At 41.0% G+C, this 26,361-nt stretch overlaps 1 long non-coding RNA gene and 1 pseudogene across 3 annotated transcripts in view; both read left to right on the top strand.

Moving 5' to 3' along the window:
- LOC139032134 (uncharacterized) overlaps window positions 1-26,361 on the top strand; it is a 162,006-nt gene that overhangs the window by 128,765 nt on the left and 6,880 nt on the right. For 2 of the 3 annotated variants that reach the window (XR_011484659.1, XR_011484658.1), the window contains one exon: window positions 7,433-7,586. The exons of the other annotated variant lie outside the window; for it this stretch is intronic. This is a non-coding gene — a long non-coding RNA (uncharacterized lncRNA). Of the gene's footprint in view, window positions 1-7,432; window positions 7,587-26,361 lie in introns of those variants that run through there. 3 annotated transcript variants of the gene reach the window in all.
- LOC110150824 (destrin pseudogene) lies at window positions 14,205-14,872 on the top strand (annotated as a pseudogene).

The raw sequence follows: 26,361 nt of genomic DNA, 5'->3' as shown, positions 1-26,361 counted from the left end.
GGGGGGTAGAGTAGCTTCCACATTGGTTTGGGGCCAAGATAGATAGGCACCATCACAGAAAAGCTGGGTGATGTGTAGAGGTAGATTTGCCACAACTCTGGTGAAGTTTAAGGCTTAGAGTCCCTCATTTGCATGAGCTCTGTCCGTGGCAATGAGGTTGTCCTGGGAATGTTTACAGTGGGGTAAAGTTGGCTCTTGGGAGGACAGACAGAGGAAGAGGGCAGGTGGTGTCTGAACAAGCAATCCTAGGATCCCATATACCTGGAGCAAAATCAAGAAGTGGCAAGCATTGGCTTTGAGTGAAAAGTGAAAGTGAAAATGTTAGTCGCTCAGCTGTGTCTGGCTCTTTGTGACCCCGTGCGCTGTAGCCCTCCCGCCTCCTCTGTTCATGGACTTCTCCACTTAAGAATACTGGAGTGAGTAGCCATTCCCTTCTCCAGAGGATCTTCCCAACCCAGGGATCGAACCTAGTTCTCCTGCATTGCAGACAGATTTTCCTCCATCTGAGGGCATTGAGTATACATGTCAATTTGACCCCATAGACGCCTTGCCCTGTGTAGAAGGACAGAAAAAGAGGAGGAACAGAGTGTAGCCTGTAAATTCAGATTCCCTCCAGCCTGGGTTAAGGGTGTTTCTGAGAGTATCCCAATAAGAGGCCTGAGGCTGGATGTACATATGTATACAGTGAGTAAAAATATTTCAGACATGCAGAGTCAGAAGCCAGTCTGTGGAAAGTTCTTCCAAATCCTAAATCTCATATATATGAAAGAAACTTGATGACGATTTTCCCAAATTTGACAACCATGCTAACAGTTTATATGACAATACCAACAATGACTTCTGGAACTGAAGGTTTTCTAAACTATTAATAATAAAAGGCCAATTTTGACCAATCATGCTAGAGGAAAAACTGGTTTATCTTTCTATTTCCTCTATGGGATAAAATATAGCAAAATTATTGTCATGTGAAGAAATTATCAAAGAGTAAGCAGCCAAAAATAGTTTTCATAGAGGCATGTCATGAAGTTATTAAAAATGTTACTTTTTTCTATTTGTGATGTATGTGATATTTATGCATTAATTTTGAAAAATTATGTGTATTTTGTTTCTTCATTCTAAATTTAAACGGGCTTTTAGGTACCTAATTTTGAACTTGTAGTTTAGCATTATTTTTTTCAGAGGGGCTTCTACATTTTATAAACTTCAGCCTCCCCAAAACCTGTAGCAACACCTATCACCCTAACTTTTTTCTGGGCAACAATATTTGATTTCCTTCATGACTGTAGCTGAGAATAAGAGAAAATTGCTATAACCACTTGAAGTCCTCAGTAGATTGGGCTGTATATGCTAAGCCCAAGGTTAATAATATTTGTGATGTTAGAATGTTTCTAAAGTTTGGGATATTTACCAAACTTGAAGTGTCATATGATCTGAAGTAAGCTATGAACAGTTTGAATTTTGGATTCCTCATCTATAAAGTGAGAGGAACAGACAAAATGTTTTCTAGTTTTCTCTCCAGCACTAATATTCGATACTTTCCCCACTGAACACTGAACTCAGCATTAGCAATTGGTTTAAGCTGAGGACTGTCAGTATGAATTATGATCCACAGCAATAACTAGATACCCAGATAATGTCTTCCCTAAAAAGCCTCCAATCGCACAACTTCTCTCCATATCCTACCTCCATAAAGGCATGGCTCACAATTTACATGTGCTTCTTCAAAGTCATATTTTCCTGATTCAGAGTACATAATGGATATGCTAGGGAGGACTCAAGAAAGAAAATCTATCATGAAGCTCTTTTTGGCAAATGTAAGCAACTGTGACTTTACAAAAGGATTCTTCAAGTGGATTCCATCTATGCAAAGATATTCACACCTCATATATAATTTCTTAAAATTCATATATTCAGATTAAGTTATATGGAGCCAAATTAAAAATGGCAAAAGTGACAAATAGGAGAGCCAATTTTGATCTTAGAATGGGGAGAGTGGGATAAGATGGCAAGATTCCGAGTCTGGGTAAGTTGAATATGCCAGCAGAAAGAGGCCCTGTTATCCCCAAATATCTGGGTGATACCAAACTGAAAGACAGTTCTTGGGATGTGTCTCAGGTGCCACACTTACTCCTGCTTTGACTGTAATACTTTCTGGAGCCAGAAATGTGGCCAAGACAATTCCATAGGTTCCTATAAGAGGATCTGTTTCTGTTAATACATACTGTGTATAATACAGAACTTCCTAGGTGACGCTAGTTGTAAAGAACCTGCCTGCCAGTGCAGGAGATAGAAGAAGCACAGGTTGGATACCTGGATCAGGAGATTCCCTGGAGAAGGGCACTGCAATCCACTCTAGTATTCTTGCCTGGAAAACCCCACTGACAGAGGAGCCTGGCAGGCTACAGTCCATGGGGTCACAGACTGAAGTCAGACATGACTGAAGCAACTTAGCACGCATGTGCATAGTATGTTCAGAACTGGAGCATTCGTATATGTCTCTAACTGGATCCATGCAGTGATGCAGCTAAAGAACTTCTGCCCAAAGGAGTCTCGATCTCCAGCTCTAAGAGACAGACAGACTGTGCTGACACCTTGCAATTGTTCAACAGGCATCTCTCCCCTCTTTCATGATCTCTGGGAAACTGTTTCTATGTACACACACCCCCACCGTAAAATGCACTCTAGCTCGGTGCGTATGTTATTCTGAGGCAATAGTGGCTCTGAGTACACACTTCTTAATTCATTCTGCTGTGTCACTGTCTCACCGGATCAATATCTGGCACAGGAAGTGCTAACTCGGAGTGAAGGCTGCTTCCTCTGTCCTCTTGCAGGGGAGTTGGGTCTCCCTGGAGTGTGGCTTACTTATGCACTTACCATTCTTTTTTTCCCCTCCCGTTTCTGTTTTCCTTTATCAGCTGAGGCTGACTCTGTTTTAAGAATGGATTTAAGGATGGAGGACTTAGGTCTTATTTTTTTTTCCCCTTTCATTCCTATGCAAAGCTTTATTTTAAAACAAGGAAAGAGTCTGTTTATTTTAGGATTCATTCACTGCCCAGGCAGTGTTGTGCAGCATTTAAACATGTGGATGTTGAGAAAACTTCAATTATTTCATATCTGAGTGTCCTTGGGCAAGTCACTTAACCTCTTTACGTTGTAATTTCACAATTAGGAAAACGGAGATTAAAAATGTACTTCCCCGAAGAGCTGTGAGATTAGATGACATGATGAGTGTCAAGTTCCTAGCATGGCTCTGACAGGTGAACAGTAAACACTCAATGGGTATTCACATGGGAAGATTATTGCTTCCCATGTTTCCAGTTCATTCTGCACTCATGTCGGCGTGGGGGGGGGGGGGGGGATTTATTTTGTGACCTGAGTTTTTGCAACAGAGACAAGAAGTTGTCTCAGATCTGCATTATTAGCCTTTTGGCACTGTATTGTGCTTCCCCCCCCCCCCCACCACCTTTTTCTTTCTTTCTTTTTAAATCTTTCTTCCAGACCACACCTCCCTCACTCTACTTCACATACACATTCACCCTGACAGGGTGTTTCTCAGTGGTCAGTACTGAGTGCTTTTATCTCTCATCCCTAGCTCCTGACTTGGGGCACGATTTACATCAAACGTCTAAGTGTCTTTCAAGTAGTTTTCTGTCTATATTCTGATTAGATTCTTGTCTCGTTACTTTTTATTAGAGTCCTATAATCTGTACATTGACTTGTTTTGGCAATGGAGTCCACATTTGTAAGATATTCCTGTAAGGCTGTGTCCTAAAATATTTCCCAAAGTAGGTATGACCGGCAGGGACACTAGCTCAATGGGAAATATCAGAAGAAAAGATGTCTGTGGCCACCTGCCTCCCCTCACCGCTTTGTGAGGAGTGGACACTTGTGAAGAAGTGTCTAGTGGAGAGCAAAGTAACAATTAGAAACCTGGGGAGGAACATCGAGGGTTCTGTGCTTTCCTTCTGCCTTTAGCCTTCCTGCACAGAGATCTTCTTGGGGAGATCCTATCCAACATTCATACCTGGTCCCCTTCACCTGTCATCTCTTCCCCTCCCTCTTTTCAAGTTATTCTCCTTGAACCGTCTAGTAGTTGTAGATAATTTGTCTGGCCACCCTGATTAGCTGTCTACCTTTGCACATTTTTCTATGTGAAGTAGAAGTTTTCTAATTCTCTCTCTCTTTTTTTTTAAAAATAGCCACACCGCACAGCATGTGGGATCTTAGTTCTCTGATTGGGGATCAAACCTGTGCCCTCTGCAGTGGAAATGCAGAACCCTAGCCAGTGGACCTCCAGGGAAGTCCCCTACTTCTTTTTTAAGGATGTCTAGCAGTGTGATGGCTCATCCCCCTGTCCTTCCCAGCTGCATTCTTCCCCCCAAAAAGCATTATTTTTTCATTGGCTTCTCTGCAAAGAAGGGTCATGGTAAGTTCGGTCATCTTAAGCTAATTCCTAGAATACAGAGGCTGAGAGCCACTGATCTATGGTAATAATTCTTTTTTTAAAAAATTTAAATAAATATTTTATTTTAAAAGTATTTTTAGATTTACCAAAAAATGACAGAGATAGTACAGAGAGCTCCTATGTACCTCACATGCATTTTCTAACCTGTTGCTAACTTCTTACATTATTATACTGATTACAAGTAAAGAGCCAGCATTGGCACATTACACCGCTATTAATGAAATTGCCTGTGCTGTGTTTAGTTGCTCAGTCATGTACGACTCTTTGTGACCCCATGGACAGTAGCCTCCAGGCTCGTCCGTCCATGGGGATTCTCCAGGCAATAACACTGGAGTGGGTTGCCATGTCCTCCTCCAGGGGATCTTCCCAACCCAGGGATTGAACCCAGGCCTCCCATATTGCAGGCAGATTCTTTACCATCTGAACCACCAGGGAAGCCCCTTGATTTGCCTACTTTCTGTAAATGTTCTCAGTTTTCCCCATTTTCTGTCATTTCTGTTCCAGAATCCCATCCAGGATACCACATTACATTTAGCTGTTGTGTCTCTTTAGTCTCCCGGTTTGTGACAGTTTTTTGGACTTTGCTTGTATTTGATGATCTTGAGGAGTACTGATTGGATATTTGAGGGCTTCCCAGGTGGTGCTAGTGGTAAAGAACTCACCTGCCAATGCAGGAGACATAACAGACATGGGTTCGATCTCTGATTCAGGAATATCCCCTGGAGGAGAACATGGCAACCTACTCCAATATTCTTGTATGGAGAATCCCATGGACAGAGGAGCCTGGTGGGCTACAGTCCATAGGGTCACAGAGAGTTGGACACCACTGAGCGACTTTGCACATGCACATTCTTATCTAAGGGCTTCCCAGGCGATACTGGTGGTAAAGAATCCATCTGCCAATGCAGGAGATACAAGAGATCTATTTTACATATCCATAGAATTTATCAGTGTACATTTTCATAGTATATTCACAGATATGTACAAATATCACTGCAGTCTGCGTTAGAGTATTTTCATGATTTCAAAAAGAAATTCCATATCCTTTGGCTATCACTGCTCCCAATCTTTAACCCGCTGGTCCCTGTACTATGTGCCCCCTTTCCCTAGCCCTAAGCAACCAATAATCTACTTTTTATAATAGTTTTGCCTATTCTGGATGTTTCATTTAAATGGAATAGTATAGTATATGGTTTACTGTGATTGGCTTCTTTCATTTAGCACAGTGTTTCTAAGGTTCATCCAAGCTGTACAATGTACCTCATTCTTTTTTATGGTCAAATGCTGAAGTCAGGTGTTTGCTATCTGTTCTTACCCCTGAAGGCTGAAAATGACTAGGGTACTTTCCTGCAATTAGGAAAGTACTTGTAGAGAGAACTAGATATATTGCCTGTGCAGTAAGTGCCCATTGACCCCAAGTACATGAAGAATATAGTTTTATAGCTAATTTAAAGTAATGTAGGGAATTAAGAGCACAGCCTCTGCAGTCAGATTGCCTGGGTTTGCTTCTTGGATTTAACCTTTTATTCACTGTCTAAGTAAGTTGCCTAATCTTTCTGTACCTCTGTAAAATGGGAATAATATAACTGTATTCACCTTAATAAATGTCAGCCATCAGGGAGGTTATACACATAGTAGGCTTTTGAATTTTGTTAGATCAGGTCAGTGGTAAAGAATCAGTATTAGTGAAGTCCCTCAGTTGTGTCCGACTCTTTGCAGTCCCATAGACTGTAGCCTGCTAGGCTCCTTCCATTCATGGGATTTTCCGGGTAAGAGTACTGGAGTGGGTTGCCATTTCCTTCTCCAGGGGATCTTCCCAACCCAGGGATCAAACCTGGGTCTCCCACATTGCAGGCAGACACTTTACCATCTGAGCCACTAAGGAAGTAATACTGTTTTATACATATATATATATATATAATATATATATATATATATAATATATTATATTATATGATATGATATAAATATAATTTATAATTTATATAGTCTTTATCAGGGAAGTGGTAAAGAATCCACCTGCCAATTCAGGGGACACAGTTTCGATCCCTGGGTGGGGAAGATCTCCTGGAGAAGGAAATGGCAACCCATTCCAGTATTCTTGCCTGAAAATCCCATGGACAGAGGAGCCTGGCAAGCTATACTCCATGGGGTCGCAAAAGAGTTGGACACAACTTAGCAACTAAACAACACATAGATCAATGGGATCATTTAATGACAAGCATGGAATATCAGTTTTCAAAAAAGGAATTAATAATGCATTCAATTATTATCAGTGTAGTTAAGTGTTTCTGGGGTGATTCAGAAAGCACTTAGGCATTTTACAGGAACCCAGCATCATGCCTCTGAGAGGAAGAGGTGAGGGAGATGGGCTGAATCCAACCTGGCCCAATGACATCCCCTAGAAGTTAATTTTGTAATGAACCCTTAAAAATCTGCTTAGCTTACTTACCGTTTTTCTCTTTTCTAAAACAAGTATGCCAAATGTATGAAGAAAAAAACACTGTTGTTTAAATGCTGTATATACAAAATTTTATTGTATTCCAAACACAACAGGTGTCACAGCATTTCCTGGGGGGTTGGATAAGACAAGCCATGAGGTCTCTTCTCATCCTGAGAGTGCATGATGCTTTCTATCAGCATCATCAATACTTCTTCCTCCAAAGCCTCACTCACGGCGCTGCCAAGAAGCAGCCCCACAGAGCCACTTGGTGAAGTAAAGCTTACTCTTACTCCTTCTGCAATCATTATAAATTCATCATTTCCAGCTGCTCCCAAACTCATTTCTTCCTTTCTTCTTTGTGCTTTACAAATCGTGTAGCTTGAGGGTGGAAAGGGGATAACTTTAGAAGGGAAGCTACTGCCAAAAACATAAAATGAAAGAACCACTTTTCTTTGTTTCAATTCTGCCATCTCAGAGGATTTCTTTTATTTTATTTTTCTTGTTAAATTACCTCTCCTAATTAGGTCATGCTACTGGAGGTGACCTACATTTCAGAAGCCAACAAGCAACAACAGAGAGACAGGCAACTGGGTGAGACAAGAAAGAATGACTTCAAAATGGCTTCACACGCAGCTTTCCTCAAGTGATTTGCTTGCAACGGAGGTCCATAAACTTGATCTTTAAATGAGAGTCGGTTCAGTGCAATATTTTGAAAGCCTGTCTAATGGGATACACAGTGTTCTTTTATTCATTCAGTATGCCCACTTTATCAAACATATTGTGTGTGTGTGAAATATATATATATATACACACACACACATATGTCTATCCACACACACACATACACACACACACATATATATAATGTGAGATGTCTATATCTATATGTATAGGGCTATATACATATAGCCATCCCTGATGGCTCCGATGGTAAAGAATCTGCCTACAATGTGGAAGACCAAGGTTCGGTCCCTGGGTCAGGAAGAAGGGCATGGCAATTCACTCCGGTATTCTTGCCTGGAAAATTCCATGGATAGTGGAGCCTGGTGGGCTACAGTCCATGGGGGTCACAAAGAGTCAAACATGACTGAGTGACTAAAACTTTCACTTTCATATATATATCTGTATTTATATATGTATAATTATTGGACATGGTTGAGAATGCAAAGAAATACAGAAAATGATCCCTGCTCTCAATTGCAATCTAGGAGGAGAGGAGATACCAAGGGAACATTTTATGCAAAGATGGGCACAATAAAGGACAGAAATAGTATGTACCTAACAGAAGCAGAAGATATTAAGAAGAGGTGGCAAGAATACACAGAACTATACAAAAAAGATCTTAATGACCCAGATAACCATGATGGTGTGATCACTCACCTAGAGCCAGACATCTTGGTGTGCAAAGTCAAGTAGGCCTTAGGAAGCATCACTACAAACAAAGATAGTAGAGGTGATGGAATCCCAGCAGAGCTGTTTCAGATTCTAAACGATGATGCTGTGAAAGTGCTACACTCAATATGCCAACAAATTTGGAAAACTCAGCAGTGGCCACAGAACTGGAAAAGGTCTGTTTTCATTCCAATCCCAAAGAAGGGCAATGTCAAAGAATGCTCAAACTACTGCACAATTGCACTCATATCACACACTAGCAAAGTAATGCTCAAAATTCTTCAAACGAGGCTTCAACAGTACATGAACTGTGAACTTCCAGATGTTCAAGCTGGTTTTAGAAAAGGCAGAGGAACCAGAGATCAAATCGCCAACATCCATTGGATCATAGAAAAAGCAAGAGAATTCCAGAAAAACATCTACTTCTGCTTCATTGATTACGTTAAAGCCTTTGACTATGTGGATCGCAACAAACTGTGGAAAATTCTTCAGGAGATGGGAATGTCAGAACACCTTACTTGCCTTCTGAGAACCCTGTATGCAGGTCAAGAAGCAACAGTTAGAAATGGAGATGGAACAATGGACTAGTTCCAAATTGGGAAAGGAGTATGTTGAGGCTATATATTGTTACCCTGCTTATTTAGCTTATATGCAGAGTACATCATGTGAAATGCCAGGTTGGTGAAGTACAAGCTGGAATCAAGTTTGCCGGGAGAAATATCAATAACCTCAGATACGCAGATGACACCACCCTATGGCAGAAACGGGAAGAGGAACTGAAAGAGTCTCTTGATGAAAGTGAAAGAGGAGATTGAAAAAGTTGGCTTAAAACTCAACATTAAAAAGACTAAGGTCATAGCATCCAGTCCCATAGGTTCATGGCAAATAGATGGGGAAACAATGGAAAAAATGAGAGACTTTATTTTTTGGGGCTCCAAAATCACTGCAGATGGTAACTGCAACTTTGAAATTAAAGGATGCTTGCTCCTTGGAAGACAAGCTGTGACCAACCTAGACAGCATATTAAAAAGCAGAGACATTATTTTTCCAATAAAGTTCTGTGTAGTCGAAGCTACGATTTTTCCAGTAGTCATGTATGGATGTGAGAGTTGGACTATAAAGAAAGCTGAGAGCCAAAGAACTGATGCTTTTGAGCTGTGGTGTCGGAGAAGACTCTTAAGTGTCCCTTGAACTGCAAAGAGATCAAACTTGTCAATCCTAAAGAAAACCAGTCCTGAATATTCTTTGGAAGGACTGATGCTGAAGCTGAAGCTCCAATATTTTGGCCACCTGATGCAAAGTACTGAGTCATTAGAAAAGACGCTGTGGCTGGGATAGATTGAAGGCAGGAGGAGAAGGGGAATGACAGGATGAGATGGTTGGATGGCATTACCAGCTTGATGGATATGAGTTTGAGCAAGCTCTGGAAAAGCCTGGTATGGTCCATGGGGTTGCAAAGAGTTGGACATGACTGAGTGACTGAACTGAACTGACCTGAGGAGGAGTAAAGATATTCCCCAAAACATCTTTATCTTTAGAGTCAAGCAATTGATCTAGTGTGTGAGAGTAAGAGTTGTATTATTTGTCTATTGTTGCTGATAAAGTCACCCCATCACCTAGCAGGCTAGAACAGTAGATATTTGTTACCTCATATAGTTTACATGGGTTTGGAATCCAGGAGTAGATTATCTTGATAATTCTGGTTCAAAGATTCTCATGAGGTTTCAGTCAAGATCCCAGTCTGGGCTACAGGCATCTGAAGGCTTGACTGGGATTGGAGGATATGCTTCCAAGTTTGTTCGCTCTCATAAATGGTGAGTTTGTGAGGACTGTTACCATGTGCCTGTCTCCTCAGGGCTTCCTGAGTGCATAATGACATGGCCCCTTGCTTCTTCCAGAGGGAAGTGTCCAAGAGAGCAGGGAAGTTGCTGCAGTGACTTTTACGACCTGGCCTCAGAAACCACACACCATTTCCATAATATACTCTTGGAAATATATATCAGTCCTATCACCATGGGAGGGAGCCACACAAGAGCATCAATACCATGAGGTGGACATCCCTGTGGGCCACGTGGGAGGCCGGCTACCACAGAAGCCAAAGGATTTGTTTAGAATTTAGGAACTATGGGACTCAAGGAGCCAAAGATGGTGATCATGGTTAGGAGCAGTGTATTAGTTCCCTAGGGCTACAATAACCAATTATCACAAACTAGTGATTAAAAATAGCATGAATTTATTCTCTCATCATTTTACAGTCCAAAGTCAAGGTGCTGCAGGGTTCCCTCTGAAGACTCCAGGGGAAAATCCTTGCTTTCCTCTTTCTTAGCTTTTGATGGGTACACCACTCCAATTTCTGTGTCTATTTTCACATGAACTTTTTCTCCCTATGTATCCCTGTATCTTTACATGGTCTCTTTATAAGGACACTATCCACTGGATTTAGTTCCCACCCTAATCCAGTATCACCTCATCTTAGCTAATTATTAATACATCTGCAAAGACCTTATTTCCAAAAACAGTGATTCACAGGCACCAGGTGTTAGGACTTCAGTACGTCTTTTAGAGGGACACAGTTCAACCCACAATGATCAGGAAAAGGGGTCATGAGGAAGCAACATCAGACTTTCATGTATGGTTAAAATTTGGATGGAGAAAAGAATAACACTTTGGGATAGAGGGAGGAGGTGTGGTTGATGTTTTGCTGAAAGTTTTCACTTTCGCCTCAGATTCAAAGAATTTGTTAACAAAATAAGCCACATAATTATCTAGCTTACTTTCAATATACTAACATTGAAAGAAAAGAGAAATAGAAAACAGCAGAGGATACATCACTAAATTGGGTTTTGACCAACATCCAGACTCAAACAGCACTGGGAAGTCCCATGTCACAGCACATCTGGAGTCCCAGTTGGAAAAAGGTCCCAGGCAATCCATCCACTCCGTGGGTGAGACTTCAAAGATTGCAGTTTGAGGTTCCCGCTTATAATCCCAGGATGTAAAGTAGTATCATCATCAATCTGTGAGCAAATTGCAGCTATGGTTTCGTGTTAATGGTGTTTGTTTTGTCTTGTGAAACTTGGAATGTTGTTAAGCCTGGGGCTTGGTTGTCCGAGAATCCTCTGTCAGCAAAGGTCTTTCAGTCAAAGCTGTAGTTTTTGAGAGCCATAAAAGCTTTTTGAGGTTTTTGAGGACCATAAAGATGGCTGAGTGCCAAAGAATTGATGCTTTTCAACTGTGGTGCTGGAGAAGACTCTTGAGAGTCCCTTGGACAGCAAGGAGATCCAACCAGTCCATCCTAAAGGAAATCAGTCCTGAATATTCATTGGAAGGACTGATGCTGAAGCTGAAACTCTAACACTTTCGCCGCCTGATGCGAAGAACTTACTCATTTGAAAAGACCCTGATGCTGGGAAAGATTGAAGGTAGGAGGAGAAGGGGATGACAGAGCATGAGATGATTGAATGGCATCACTGACTCAATGGACATGAGTTTGAATAAGCTATGGGAGTTGGTGAAAGGCAGGGAAGCCTAGTGTGCTGCAGTCTATGGGGTCACAAAGAGTCGGACATGACTGAGTGACTGAGCAGAACTGAACTTGGTAATTTTGGAGGTGATCTTTGTGCCACCCTTTGAGAAACACTGATGAAGAACTTGAAATTTGGGAGAGAGAAATTGAACATCTAAGTATTTTCTCACTGACATGTCTTGATGATCACCTGAACTAGGATGTTGCCCCTGGGGCTGAAAAGGAAGGAATGGTTATCAGATGAGAAAGACAGAAGGAAGACTCAACAGGCATTGTTGACAGACCAGCAGTGAGGAGTGAGGGAGACAGATGAGTCTGAATGACTCTGTGGTCAAGCTGGAATGACTGTAGAAAAGGTGACATCATTTACAGTGATAGGAATGTCATACTAAACAACTTGTTTTATGGAACTGATAGGTTCAGGGCAGTCCTGTGGTTTGAGAAGATGATGTAGGCCCATGACAACATCTGGATGGTGATTGAGGAGGCTGTGTTGAAGGTCACTGCTATTTTCTGGTCAGATTGATGCCATCTTATTGAGCTTAATGCCAGTCAAGTTTCTAAAATGTCAACTCCGAGGGGTCCTCAAAGTCTTTTTGGTCTTCTCTCTGTTGGTAAGCAAACTCACCCTGAAAGAAGGCTAGGTATAACATTGCTTAAAGTTTCCAGGCAGACCCATAGCCTCTTTTGATATTGTTAGAAATGGTTCTGAGTAGCCCTCTAGCTGAAATACTCAAAGATTTAAACACCTATTCAAAGTATATCTGGTTGCTCTTGGACAGCCATGCATTTGTTGTTGTTCAGTCACTAAGTTGTGTCCAACTCTTTGCAGCCCCATGAACTGAAGCATGCCAGGCTTCCCTATTCTTCACTGTCTCCCAGGGTTTGCTCAAACTCATGTCCATTGAGTCAGTGATACCATCCAACCATTTCATTCTTTATCACCCTCTTTTTCTCCTGCCCTCAATCTTTATTAGCAGCAGGGTCTTTTCCAGTGAGTTGGCTCTTTGCATCAAATGGGCAAATTATTGGAGCTTCAGCTTCAGCATCAGTTCTTCCAATGAATATTCAGGACTCCTTGTTGTCCAAGGGATTCTCAAGAGTCTTCTCCCATACCACAGTTTGAAAGCATCAGTTTTTCAGTGCTCAGCCATCTTTGTGTCCAACTCTCACCTCCATACACGACTATTGGAAAAACCATAGCTTTGACTAGATGGACCTTTGTTGGCAAAGTGATGTCTCTGCCTTTTAATACACTCTCTAGGTTTGTTATAGCTTTTCTTCCAAGGAGCAAGTGTCTTTTAATTTTGTGGTGGTAGTCACCATCCACAGTGATTTTGGAGCCCAAGAAAATAAAATCCATCACTGTTTCCATTTTCCCTCCATCTATTTGCCATGAAGTGATGAGACCTGATGCCATGATTTTTCTTCCAAGGAGCAAGCGTCTTTTAATTTTGTGGTGGTAGTCACCATCCACAGTGATTTTGGAGCCCAAGAAAATAAAATCCATCACTGTTTCCACTTTCCTCCATCTATTTGCCATGAAGTGATGAGACCCGATGCCATGATCTTAGCTTTTTGAATGCTGAATTTTAAGCTTTTGCCTTCAGTTAATTCATAGAAACACTGGTTGTGCATATCCCTTCATATTAGGGTTGAGAACTCCGTTTTCCTACTAGCCCTTCCTTCTTCTTGAGGATATATTTTACATTAGTCTTTCTGCATAGATCCAATTTCCCAAACCTTTAACATTTTTTGTGCCTCTCATCTGGAAACATGTGACTACATGCTTGACTAAGAGAAGCATTTGTTTTCTCCATACTGTGCTAGGATTACTGGAAAGTGCTGGAAGAATGTGATCTACAGGTGTAGTTCACTTTTAACCATGGAAGTGTTCCCTTAAAAATGTGCATGTACATGTAAATCCATGGCTAATTCATTTCAATGTATGACAAAAACCACTGCAATGATGTAAAGTAATTAGCCTCCAACTAATAAAAATAAATGGAAAAATAAAAAAAAAATGTGCACGTAAAATCACCCTTTGGTGGTGAAATTGAACTGTACTTTCCCTTTTGTTTAAATTGTAATCTCAGCAATACTTTTACTTACTTCTCATTGAACTTCTTTGAACTCTAACGTCTAACACATTAGTTGTAAAGTATATTCCTCTCTAAATTGTCAGCAGCTGCAACAATTTCCCCCTGAAAAGCATGATAAAATGTCTCTTTATCATGATTTAACAATGATCACTTCCTCAAAAATCAGATTTATCTAATTGGAAAAATTTTTAAGTCTCTTTAAGTCGAGAAGTGGTAAAATACCAGAGTGTCAGAGTCTCTGGCAGGAGCTCAGGTAGAAGGCAGAGACCGCTGATTCAAAACAAAAGGATAGAGACTCGGCGCCAGCCGCCTCCCTCTCCGCGCTCTGCGACCGCTGCGGCGAACATGGCCTCAGGAGTGCAAGTTGCCGACGAAGTATGTCGCATTTTTTATGACATGAAAGTTCGGAAGTGCTCCACGCCAGAAGAAATCAAGAAAAGAAAGAAGGCTGTCATCTTCTGTCTCAGTGCAGACAAAAAGTGCATCATCGTGGAGGAAGGCAAAGAGATCTTGGTGGGAGATGTTGGTGTCACCATAACTGATCCTTTCAAGCATTTTGTGGGGATGCTTCCTGAAAAAGATTGTCACTATGCTCTGTATGATGCAAGCTTTGAAACAAAGGAATCCAGAAAAGATGAGTTGATGTTTTTCCTGTGGGCACCAGAACTAGCTCCTCTGAAGAGTAAAATGATCTACGCAAGCTCCAAGGATGCCATCAAAAAGAAGTTCCAAGGCATAAAACACGAATGTCAAGCAAATGGGCCAGAAGACCTCAATCGGGCTTGTATTGCTGAAAAGCTAGGTGGATCCCTAATTGTAGCTTTTGAAGGATGCCCCGTGTAGACCATCATCTGGTGCCACAAATCGAAAGCTTCCGTGTTTAATGTTATCCTCTTGCTATGTATAAGTAAAGCAGACAATGTTTAGGCTAGGGACTCACTGAAGGGGAGCTGTCTTGTCATTTGTGGGGGTGAACTATTCTATGAACATGTGCAAATGGCCCTAAATAAATCTACACTCTAAAACTTAAAAAAAAAAACAAAAACAAAACAAAAAGAAACAAACAAACAAAAAAACAAAACAAAAGGATATTGAGAGTGAGCCAACTTCTCTGTAGCCCAGAGAAGTACGTGCCCCACCCCACCTCTTGTGGAAGGCAGAACTCCATCAGTCCTCTTGGTGGAGCTGGGCAGGGCTTATACACGGAGATGGAAAAAGGAGAGCACAGCAAGCAAGGCTGGCCTTCCCATTCAGAGAATCACTTAAGTTTGTGAATGCTTCAAGCAATATAGAAGCATCCTCTATCTTGCTCCTTTGAGTATTTGAAGAAAGATAAGGGTAATTTCAGCTGGCAAAGTATTTGCAGCCCAGAGAGTTTAAATGATTAGCTGAGGATGACAATGCAAGTAAGTGATAGGGTTAGAAGAACTAAAGATTACAGATCTAGTGTTTTCTTGCCAGAAACCAGAGGATTATGATCATGGTGAATGATGTCAGGCTTGATAAAGATGTTTCTCACTGGGGCAGCATGGATACATGCCCAGACAGGCAGGAAAATCCTGTCTTCCCTCATAGCCATCAGCCTTTCTAGCCTCCACCTGGAGAAAGTGTTCCATAGCCATTTCCCAGGAAGAAAGAATGATTTATGTAGGATTTAAAGAGAGGGCAGAGCCAAAGTGGGGAATGACATTCCGTTCTCCCAGATGTTCATGTTAATTGACAGGGTTTTGTCGGTTGCCTCTTCTGGTTGTCCGTCTTTGTATTGAAGCTTGCCCCCCAAGCCCCAGCGTCAGCACTGGGCTTTGTTTCAATGTTTGTGAGCTTCCAGAGGAGGTCCTGGACTCCAGGCAGAGGAGTAGTGTGGGTGAGAAAAGCAGAGCTCCATGTGCCCCAAATGCAATTATGCCCAGACACATTTCCTTTGGTGCATTTCTTAAGGAAAGTTCAGACCAAATGATAAGGCTCCATTTCTTAACTGTGGCAGCAGAACTGTAATACTGCTTTTACAACACCCTGTCAAATCTGAGGGGTGCCCAGAGGCAGTTTGCAGAATGCACTGTTTCCCAACCAGGTTGTTTTCTCCTAGCCAACAGTCTCTTCTAGGCAGTGAGGCTGTCCACACATTTGGCAAGTAGTTGGAGAAGGTAACGGCACCCCCCTCCAGTACTCTTGCCTGGAAAATCCCATGGACGGAGGAGCCTGGTAGGCTGCAATCCATGGGGTCGCTGAGAGTCGGACACGACTGAGCGACTTCACTTTCACTTTCATCTAACTAGAGCCACGGACATTCCCTCGGAAGAATTCCTGGCTCTGTGTGACTGGGTTATGGTGAAGTTGAAACGATACGCACTCAGGGGTATTTATCTCAGGGAGGCCATGAGCTTTCCCCTTCTTTTAGGGTAAAAATGTCTTGTTTACCATAATAGTATGATAAGATGAGGGCTTTCTTGTGATGGTGAGTTCTTATTCCCTGGAGTCTCTGAAAAATCCAAAGGCCTCTGCTCCCCTGCAGAGGGCATGGGGAGGGTCAACCCTGCGTAGTACTTGAGTCATCTATGTTTGGAGAGCACTTTCTTAGCTGTCTTCTTATTTTTACTTTAAAAAAATAGTTATTTATTTATTTGGCTGTGCCAGGTCTTAGCTGTGGCACGTGGGATCTTTAGTTGCCACATGTGGAACTTTGATCTCTTACCAGGGATCAAACCCAGGCCCTCTACATTGAGAGTGTGGACTCAGCCACTGGACCACCAGGGAAGTCGCTTATTTTTACTTTTTAAGTAAACTTTCTATTGACATGTAACTTATACATAGAGAAGTGCATAAATCCTAAGTGTATAGCTAGATGAATTTTCACAAAGTGAAATCTGACAATGTAAACAGCCTATAGAGGACTAAATGGGCTATCCTGATGGCTCAGTGGGTAAAGAATCTGCCTGCAATGCAAGAGACACAGGAGACCCAGGTTTGATCCCTGGGTTGGGAAGATCCCCTGGGGGAGGAAATGACAACCCACCCCAGCATTCTTGCCTGGAGAATCCCACAGACAGAGGAGCCTGTCGGGCTACAGTCCAAAGGGTCCCAGAGAGTCATACACGCCTGGAGACTGAGCAAAGAGGACCAAACAGAAAATCCCAGGATTTAGAAGACTCCTCATTGCCCCTTCCTCTCATGGACTTCCTCTTCCAGGGAATCCAATTCACTATCTGTGAACTCCAACACCCTGGAGTATTTTTGCTTAAAAAAAAAAGCCATACAGAAATGAAACACTACACTCTTCTTTGCATGTCTGACTACTTTTGTCCAACATTATGGGTGTGACATTCAATCATTTCAAGAAGATAGTTCTTGTTGTTGTCATTTAGTCGCTAAGTCATGTCCAGCTCTTTGAGACCCCATGGATTGTAGCCCGCCAGGTTCTCTGTCCATGGGATTATCCAAGCAAGACTACTGGAGTGGATTGCCATTTCCTTCTCCAGGGGATCTTTCTGACTCAGGGATCGAAACCCAGTCTCCTGCATTGGCAGGAGGGTTCTTTATCACTGAGCCACCAGGTAAGTGCCAACATATACTGAGCCACAGATATGCTGTAATTTCTGCTCAGTATTCCATTGTATGTATATAGCACAGTTTGTCTGTTTCTCTGTTCATGGACACTTGGGGTGACTTTAACTTTGGATTTTAGCTGTCTTTTGATGTTGGACATAAATGTCCATGCATTTGTGTGACCTCATTCTCTGCAGAGATATAGCAGCCAGAGAGCATAGATTCTGGGGCTCAGGCCTGATTTCAAATACTTGGATCTCAGATATACCCATTGTTCCATGAGTATCCTTGAACTTATCAAAGCACTTATGGCAAGTTTGGGTTTGGAGAAAATGATTACTGCAGATATAAGACATGTAAACATACTCCTCACAAATGTCTGTTCCTTTCACATGGGTACTTTGATGCTTTGTGATTTTCAGCTAATACATTAAATATGTGTATTTAGGAAAAACTTAAGAAGCATGTAAAAGCAATCCAAGTTATTTATACAGAATTTGAGCACAACAAACTTTTACATGACTGATATGAAGAACATTTTTACCCAAATTATACTTCTTACCCATCTTGATGGGGTCATCTTGCTAACGTATATTCTCTTTATCACACGTTTTTCACTTTATTACGCTAAGCATTTGTTTACAAATGCGAAGTGAAATGTTTTTTGGAAAGGGCATGACCAGGTATAAATTGTGTGGCTATTGTTGTAAGTTTATCAAACATTTTGATTTTTACCCTTTCACATCTGATTTTTCCCTTTCATATTTTCAGCCATTAGGAATGAGAAAATGGTTCAACTTTCTTTTTAGTATATGTATAAACCAAACTATTGAGGTTGTTTTTACTAGAATAATAACTACCGTTCCCCAACTCTGTTTGACTTCTTAAAAGTCCTCAATTATGTTAGCCAGTACCACATAAGTAGCTACACTAAATTATCCTATATGCCAACTGGAAGATAAACATAACTCTTCCCAGGACAAAATGAGGCAAGCAGTGAAATTACCAAGAATACTTTTCCCCCTAAAATTACAAGTACTTTTAAATGGATTCAGATATGTTAACAAATATTTGGAGAATATTTTTGAGTAACACATGTTTACAAGAGTCACCTATTAACTACTAACACAGTAATTAATTTACTATGCAACTTTATTTGGAAAAATGACTTGAAATTGTAAAAATGTCTTGTAAAGAATGATTTAATATAATGATTTAACAGCAAGTATTATCCCCTTTACACTAAAATTTATGGAAACCCCTTCTGTGGTGTCTCCACGTGCCTAGCATAGTAATTCAGTGAGGAAGGGGAACCATTATAGGAAAGCAGACCCCTCCACTCCAGGGGGAATGTAGAGGGAAATCTCCCTGCCTCACCCCTGCTCTTCTTCACTTTTCTTCAAGGAACCTTCCTTGAGGCTCTCTCACCAACCTGTACTCCCCTTCTATCCTCACCTCCTATGGAATAACTGAAGATGTGGCTGGAGGAATGAAGACATAACATGCACAAAATTTCCTTCCGTCTGGGTCCAGATGGAGTCTAGGGCAAAGGCCGTTTATGAGTGTATGTTTTCATTTGTGTCAGTGATCGGCTCTCATGCTGAAAATTCAAGCAGAAAGATCCTGATGACTTCCATGTTTCTTTGATTACTCAAATAATTTACCATATATAGCCTGAGTTCCCTCCACTCCTGACCATGACACTGGACAGTCGCTTAGCCAGCCTGAATCTGGAAATGTGGATGACCACACCCTCTCCTTGCTGTTTTGTGACACTCAAGCAAAATATCATTGGAAAGCTCTTTATAAGAGGAAAAAGAGGAAAGCATTATAATTTTTATTATTCTTGAGTAAAGAAGTAAGATTTTTTTTCAGACTGAAGTGTATCAGCTCTTCTGGCTCACTGTCTCCAGGTCCTTTAATTAGTTTCTGTAGTATGGATTTAGTCTGTATGTATTCTGATATTCTGCATGTTTTTGGAATGGTAAAGACTTTAGTGTTATAAGGATTATATAAAGTTCTCATCCAGGCACAGTGGAAAAGCTTCATGTATTTTTAAATAAACAGTAACAAAAAATTTACTATTTTAATGCGCCAACATATGGTCTTTATATGCCTGCTATGGACTCAGCTTTGTACGATTTCTTTCTATTCTTTTTAGAAGCAACAATAACTAGAGAAAACTTTCATGGTTTTGCTCCTATAAAGTGTAATAGGAATTTCACCTGGCCTCCAGCCAAAGGATGTAGTTAGGTAGAAATTAACAGTAAAGTAGCTAGTCTGTGTTTGATCTCGTTCAGGATATTCCCTCTGGTTTCCTAAAGGCGTGTGTGGGGTGTAGAGAGAAGGACTTTGTGGGGCTCGTCAGTGTTAGCTCTTAAGATTCCCTTGTGATCCTTGTGATTCCTGTGTGACTCCAGCCAAGTCTCCCTGGAGGACCCGCCTAGCAATGCTTCAGGGATTCACACAAGCCTGGAGGGATCTCTCTGCTCCTGGAATCTCCTGTTTTCAGCTTGGGAAGGTGTGATTCGGGCCAGCATGTGACTGTGGTTTGCTGGTTGCTCTCATGTCCAGGGGAGGGAGGGCGCCTCATACTACTCACAGGACTCTAAGGTGCTTCTTTCCAGGAGACAAGTGATAACAACTCCTGAACTATTCAGTTTGCTTGTTTTTACAATGCAGCTGTAACATTATCCATCTTGGCAGTTGTTCTGAACATTCAGTGAGATAATACTTATAAAGCAATCAGGGCAGTGTCTGGCTAAGGTTAGCTTTTTAGGTGATACTGCCTGTCTCCCATGTTCACCTGGACAGAGAGCTCGACCTTGAGATTTCAGTGTCCTTGTCAAGTGCTGCTAGCCTCTCTCCTGAAGCTGCAGCGGTCTCATCCCACTGGGGATCCATGAGAGAGGGACAAGGATTCCCACCTTTGTCTTATTTCTGCTCATCCAGATTCATTCTCCAGATTCATTCTCCATCAGCCGATTCACTCTTTTGAGCAGATGGTCTTTTCCAAAAGGCGTGTGCCTCATCTTCTGTAGGAACCAGCAGTCCCAATCTTTGAAGGGATGACTGGGAGCATAGTTTAAAAATAAGCAACAATTACTATCATTAGAGCAATAAACATTGATTGACCTGAATTGGGTTCTTCCCTATACATGTGACAGGGGAAGAGGGTGAAAGAAAAAAGTCAAACCCTCTGCTTTAGCCTCTCCTCTGTGGGGACCCAGGGACCCTTTCCCGAGTGAAAGGAGCAATGCTATTTTTCCTGGATGAAACGCAACGTGACAGTAACATGCCCCCAAATTCATAAATGTTGGAAGGAATTGACAGCTGGTATTTTAAGGGGAGATGATTTAGTGGCTAATTTTATTTATCTTGCTTCCCTTGCCAAGATCAGCTGCTTCTTTGCCCTGTGCCATTAAGTCCCAGGGGGTCCATAGGCAGCTATTTAGAAATCTATTCCCTTCCCGTGGCTAAGGTTCTCTCTACCACCATGGATTTTTCACGGAGAAAATAGAGACTCTAGAAGCCATATAACCAGAAACATCTTTAATGTTTCATCAAAGGCTGTCCTATATGAGTATTTATTTATACTTAGCCCTGAGTGAGAGGCCCCAGGAGGCAGCAGGCTGAGCAGATTTGGCTCAATATCTGCAAAGGAATTTAAATAAGCTCACCAATGAAGAAAACGTCCTACATGATGACAAAAACCGGAGCTGGATTCTGGTTGACCTTGGGACAAAGACAAGCTGGAAACCATTCAATGCCAATAGGACAGCTAAGCGGCATGTGTACTCATGTCTTTGTGAGTGTGGCTATGTGTAAATTGGGCCAGGTGTGGAAGGAAGGATACAATATCCTCATGTGGTCTCGATGGCTGCATTAGATTGGGAGGAGTTGATGATTTGTTATGAGGGCAGACTTTAAAAATCAACATTTTGAAAATTGTTGACAGTCTGGTTTAAATAAAATCATAACAGATGAGTACGAAAATGGTATTGCTGGAGATGAACCGTTGTATAATGGATATCCTGGTGTACATTTATGAATAATGCATTCTTGTCTATTATCATTAAATCTATCCGGGATTAATAGTGTCACAGATTATTAATATCTACAATTTAAGGGATAAAATCAAGACATATCTGTTTTGCTAATCAATGATAATCAATTTGTTAAAAAACAAATATTGAGCCAACTTCTGTTAAACCCTTAGAGCTGTCCTTATTCTCTGATGTGCTGGCTTATTTCCTAAACTGCAGCTACCACGCTGGAAATTTGGGATGTTGTCTTCATAATCTATGTCAGTATTGCGGGGGGAGGGAGGGGAAGGAAAGACCTCCAAATCTTCGGAAAAAATACAAAAAATCTTCTCCAGGAGTTTCAGTCTAAAGGAACAAAACTATCTATTTTCCTTGGGGTTTCGCTGCTGCATCTCCTGGCACTGTGGGTTGAACAATGATTGGTTTCCTTTGATAAAAAGTTCTACGGGAAAAGAACAGCTGAGTCAGAGAAGGCTACCAGGCTGTGTGACCTAGCCCTGAGGGCTTGGGCAGCGCTGGGAAGCACAGAGGAGGAGCAGTCCTTGCTCGACTTCCCGCTGCCCCCAGGGAAAACAGCTGGTCTGGGAAAGGTGGCGACCGGCTCCACTCACGTTTGGAATGATCTGTATCTTTCCCCATTTCAACATGGATAACTGCGTAGAAAGGAGCTGAACCTAGCTTACTGACAGTGTGGGGCTCAGGAGAGATTGCCCCACCCTCAAATCCTGTGCTATTCCTTTCTGTCCTTGAGTTTATCCATTCAAGGTATGCCCTGATTTCAGACTTGTTATGTCTTTTCCTCTCCCTCCGCCTTTCCTTTCCTTTTTGTTTCTCCACAATGCTGAGCTTTTGGCAAATATAACAAATAGACAATCCATTTGCAGCCAAAAGGCAGAGTTTATGTGCATGTTGATTGTTTCTGATGAGTGAATTGAAACCTCAGCTTCTCTGTGCCCTTGAGCAAAAAGAGCTGAACAAGTGGTGTGTTTCCACATTACATATTGTCGAAATAGCTAATTCCTCGGTTGCAGGATATTGTCATATATTGGATTCTGGGGTTGTAGCTCAATTCACTCTCCTTCATAACCACTGCACACATTCTCCTGACCGTGTGTCACAGCTTTTTGTTTAGACCGATAGCTGGTTTCACAGGGGTTAGAAGCTTGTGTTTGAGAAATGTGTTTTGCATCGATTAAAATTTCTTAAAGGACATGCAGCAATTGAATGACAGGCTATTTTTAAATTATTTACAAGCTCGACATTTTACTCAAAGCAAATTGTCAACTAAATCTAGTTATCATTTTATCTGCTGGACCCACTCCCCCTTGAGCTTACCAACCACCAAAAAGATTATCCCCTCAATTTATTGCTTTAGCAATTCTGTAGACATCTTCTTGGCACCACCCCCTACCCCAGTACTAATGGTGATAGGAAGGCATTGGTGAACTTTGGGGGACATTTGTTTTCAGAATTTCCCCAGACACAATTTTTCAACTGCATTATTGAGGAAGGCCATGATGTGAGGGCTTTTTCTGGATTTAATTTCTACTATAATCACTCTGGGCTTCCCTGATGGCTCAGTGGGTAAAGAATTGGCCTGCAATGCAGGAGACACGGGAGATGCAGGTTTGATCCCTGGGTCGGGAAGATTCCCTGGAGGAGGAAAATGGCAACCCACTCTTGCCACGGCAAGAGTGCCATGACAACCTAGTCTTCTTGCCTGAAAAATCTCATAGACAGAGGAGCCTGGGGTACTACAGTCCAAAGGATCCCAAGAATCAGACATGACTGAGTGACTATGCACGCATGCATATAATCATGATTACTTTTTCACTCACACTTTCCACATATTATTAATACTGTAAGTTGACATTGTTTCCTCTGTAATCTTCTATCATGTATGTATTGCCTTTGAATATTGTTAATACAGTTCCAAGCTCTTCTCCATCTTACTACTTTTGTACTTCGATTCTCTCTGACCAGGAAGTTCTTCCCACTGAGTTTTGCTTGACTCTGTATTTATTATCTTTCAGATCTTAGTTCAAGTATCAGCTCCTTTAGGGGTCTTCCCAGGCTGCCTTATCTAATGTTGCTTGCTTTTCCTAACACTATTCCAGTGGCCATCCATTACCATGTTACCTATTTAACATCACTTGTTTAAAATACTCCTGTTTATTAACCTACATGATTACTGTTTGCTTCTTTCAATAGAAGGTAAACTCCATGAAAGCAAGGATCTCATTTTCTTGCTTATTACTATTTCCCAATGCTTGTAACAATGCCCAGGATATAATAGGCACTCAAAATAAATATTTCTTACACAAATGAGTGAATATGCATGATTGCAGTTAGGAGACCTAGCCGCATTTCTGTTTGAACTTTGGCTTTTTGCTTAACTCTGGACCAAGCACTTTCCCTTTGTATGCTCAGCTGCTCAGTCGTGTCCAACTCTTTGCGACCCTCTGAATTATAGCCTGCCAGGCTCCTCTGTCCATGGAATTTTCCAGGCAAGAATACTGGTGTGGGTTGCCATTTCCTACTCCAGGGGATCTTCCTGACCCAGGGACTGAACCCGTGTTTCTTGCGTCTCCTGCATTGGCAGGTGGGTTCTTACCAACTGAGCCTCTGGGGAAGCCTGGACCCTTTTGGATCCATTGATTTTCTGCAAACTCACAAAAGATGGGTTTCAGGACCCAAGCTATCTTGAAGATAATGTAGTCTTGAGGAAATGGAAGCCCAGAGAGATTGGATCACCCAACTAGTAAGTGTCAAACATGGGGTTTAATTCCAGATCTCCTGTTTTCTTAGAGCAGTGACTTTTCAACCAAGGCAGTCTAGCCTTTAGATGACATCTGGAGACAGTTTTGGATAACTTGGTGGGAAGGGAGTGATGTGTGTTACAAGAGTAGAGGTCACTGATCTGCCAAACATCTTACAAGGCACCCGATAATCTCCCATGACAAGGAATTATCCAGCCAAAAATGTCAATAGTGCCAAGGTTGAGAAACCCTGCTACACACAGCAATAATGAAACATCTCCTTTCTGTTTGAGGATGAATGAGGTAAGATCCATATAGATATGGGTTTTTAAAAAAATTTCAAAAATCAATTGGCTTTTCTTGCATATAAATTAAAAAAAAATTTTTAAGTAGCTTTAGTATTTTTTGAATATAGAAATTATACATACTTATTATGAAAGAATATGGTAAAACACAAATGTATCAAAAAGAAAATCATTCATAATCCTACCACTTTTAGATAAACATATGACCATGTTGGTATGTAATTTTCAAGACTTTTTTTCTATCATACATACATATAGATACACACATTTTTGACAAAAAGGAAATAAAGTGTTTAATATATACTATATTTAATTTGTTTTATTCACTTGACAATATTTTGTGGGCTTCCTATAAATCTATAAATATGAAGCTATATTATTACTGCTAAAGATTTCATAATATTTTGCTGTGCAGATGATCCAAAATGTGTTTTATCAGTCTCCTATTGATGAGGATTTAGGTTGTTTCTGGTGTTTAGGATGATAAACAACCTTACAGAGAATATCCTTTTTCGTTCATTCTTTGTTCATACTTAATTATTTCTTTAGGATAAACTAGTAGAGTGGGATTGCTGGGGCAAATGAAATGTAATACATTTTGCCAAGCTGCCTGCCTGAAGTTTTGCTTGATTACAATGGGAAACAAATAATTAAAAATCTCAGTATGTTGGGATTTTCTGTGCCACTTCCCTTTTAAATGAGAGATGTAATTCACAAGGCAAAAAAAAAAAAAAAGTCATATTAGGCTTTTTTTTTCCTTTATGCCTACTGTCAGAAAAAAAATCATTCTTATTGCCTATACTAATTTAAATTTGACTTGGGAAAAATTACTTCAGAGAAGCAAAAGGAACATTCACTGAGTCCTACTACGTGCCATGTACTTTCTACTAGGAACTTGTATTCTTCCAACAACCTTTCCCTTTGGGTCAGTTGTTAGGCAGTTTCCTTCTGCTTGCAGATGGGAGCACTGGGAATCTCTCTCACTGGAGAACCCAAACTTTGTACCAGACAGAATCAGAATTTGAATATAGTCCTTGCCTTTAAGAACTTATAGTCTGCTTGAGACAAAATGTGCAAGGGACACTTTTCATATCACTGCCATGTATGATGAGATTAATGTTCAAATTATAACCCTGAGGATCTTAAGATTTTACACCTGTAAAGAAATAGTCAGCTATAGTCAGGATATTGTACTTATCAAAGTGGGAAAGTAGATGAATATGCATTTGCAAAACACTTTCAGTGAATAATGTTGAAAATATATAGATGTCCAATCTCTCTTTAGTAACCAAAAAACTTAATCATTTAATTGAAGTTTGTATTCAATAATTCCTTACTTCAAAAGATCCCAGGATACTTGCCAATCATCAACATACAAGATGTATATCAATATACAAGATATACTACTCAAGTCAATATCTATAGCATAAAGATAATTTCTTTTAAACTGCTGAGAAGGCAAGAAGAAAATCTTTGAGAGAATATTAGAAAACCTCTTGCCTAAACATTTTCTAATGTCCTTTTATTCCCCCTCATCAGAATTCTTCTCCTCAAGCCTATGTACCCTGGTTAAGATATTCCAGGGTCTTTAAAAGAAAAAAAATATTGGACAAGGCTGAGGCCAACGGAGTACAGTTAGTTTCAGAGTGAGATTTGTAAGATGGGAGAAAACTCATCTGGGAAAAAATATCTTTCCATTGGCCTTTGTTGTTTGAAACTCTGCTTTATCCCATGACTCTGTAACCCATGTTTGGGTAATTCATTAGGAAGACACTCAAAG

This window comes from Odocoileus virginianus, chromosome 30 (assembly GCF_023699985.2).
Source record: "Odocoileus virginianus isolate 20LAN1187 ecotype Illinois chromosome 30, Ovbor_1.2, whole genome shotgun sequence".
In the NCBI taxonomy this organism is placed as follows: domain Eukaryota; kingdom Metazoa; phylum Chordata; class Mammalia; order Artiodactyla; family Cervidae; genus Odocoileus; species Odocoileus virginianus.
This window is presented reverse-complemented; position numbering and strand designations above follow the sequence as displayed.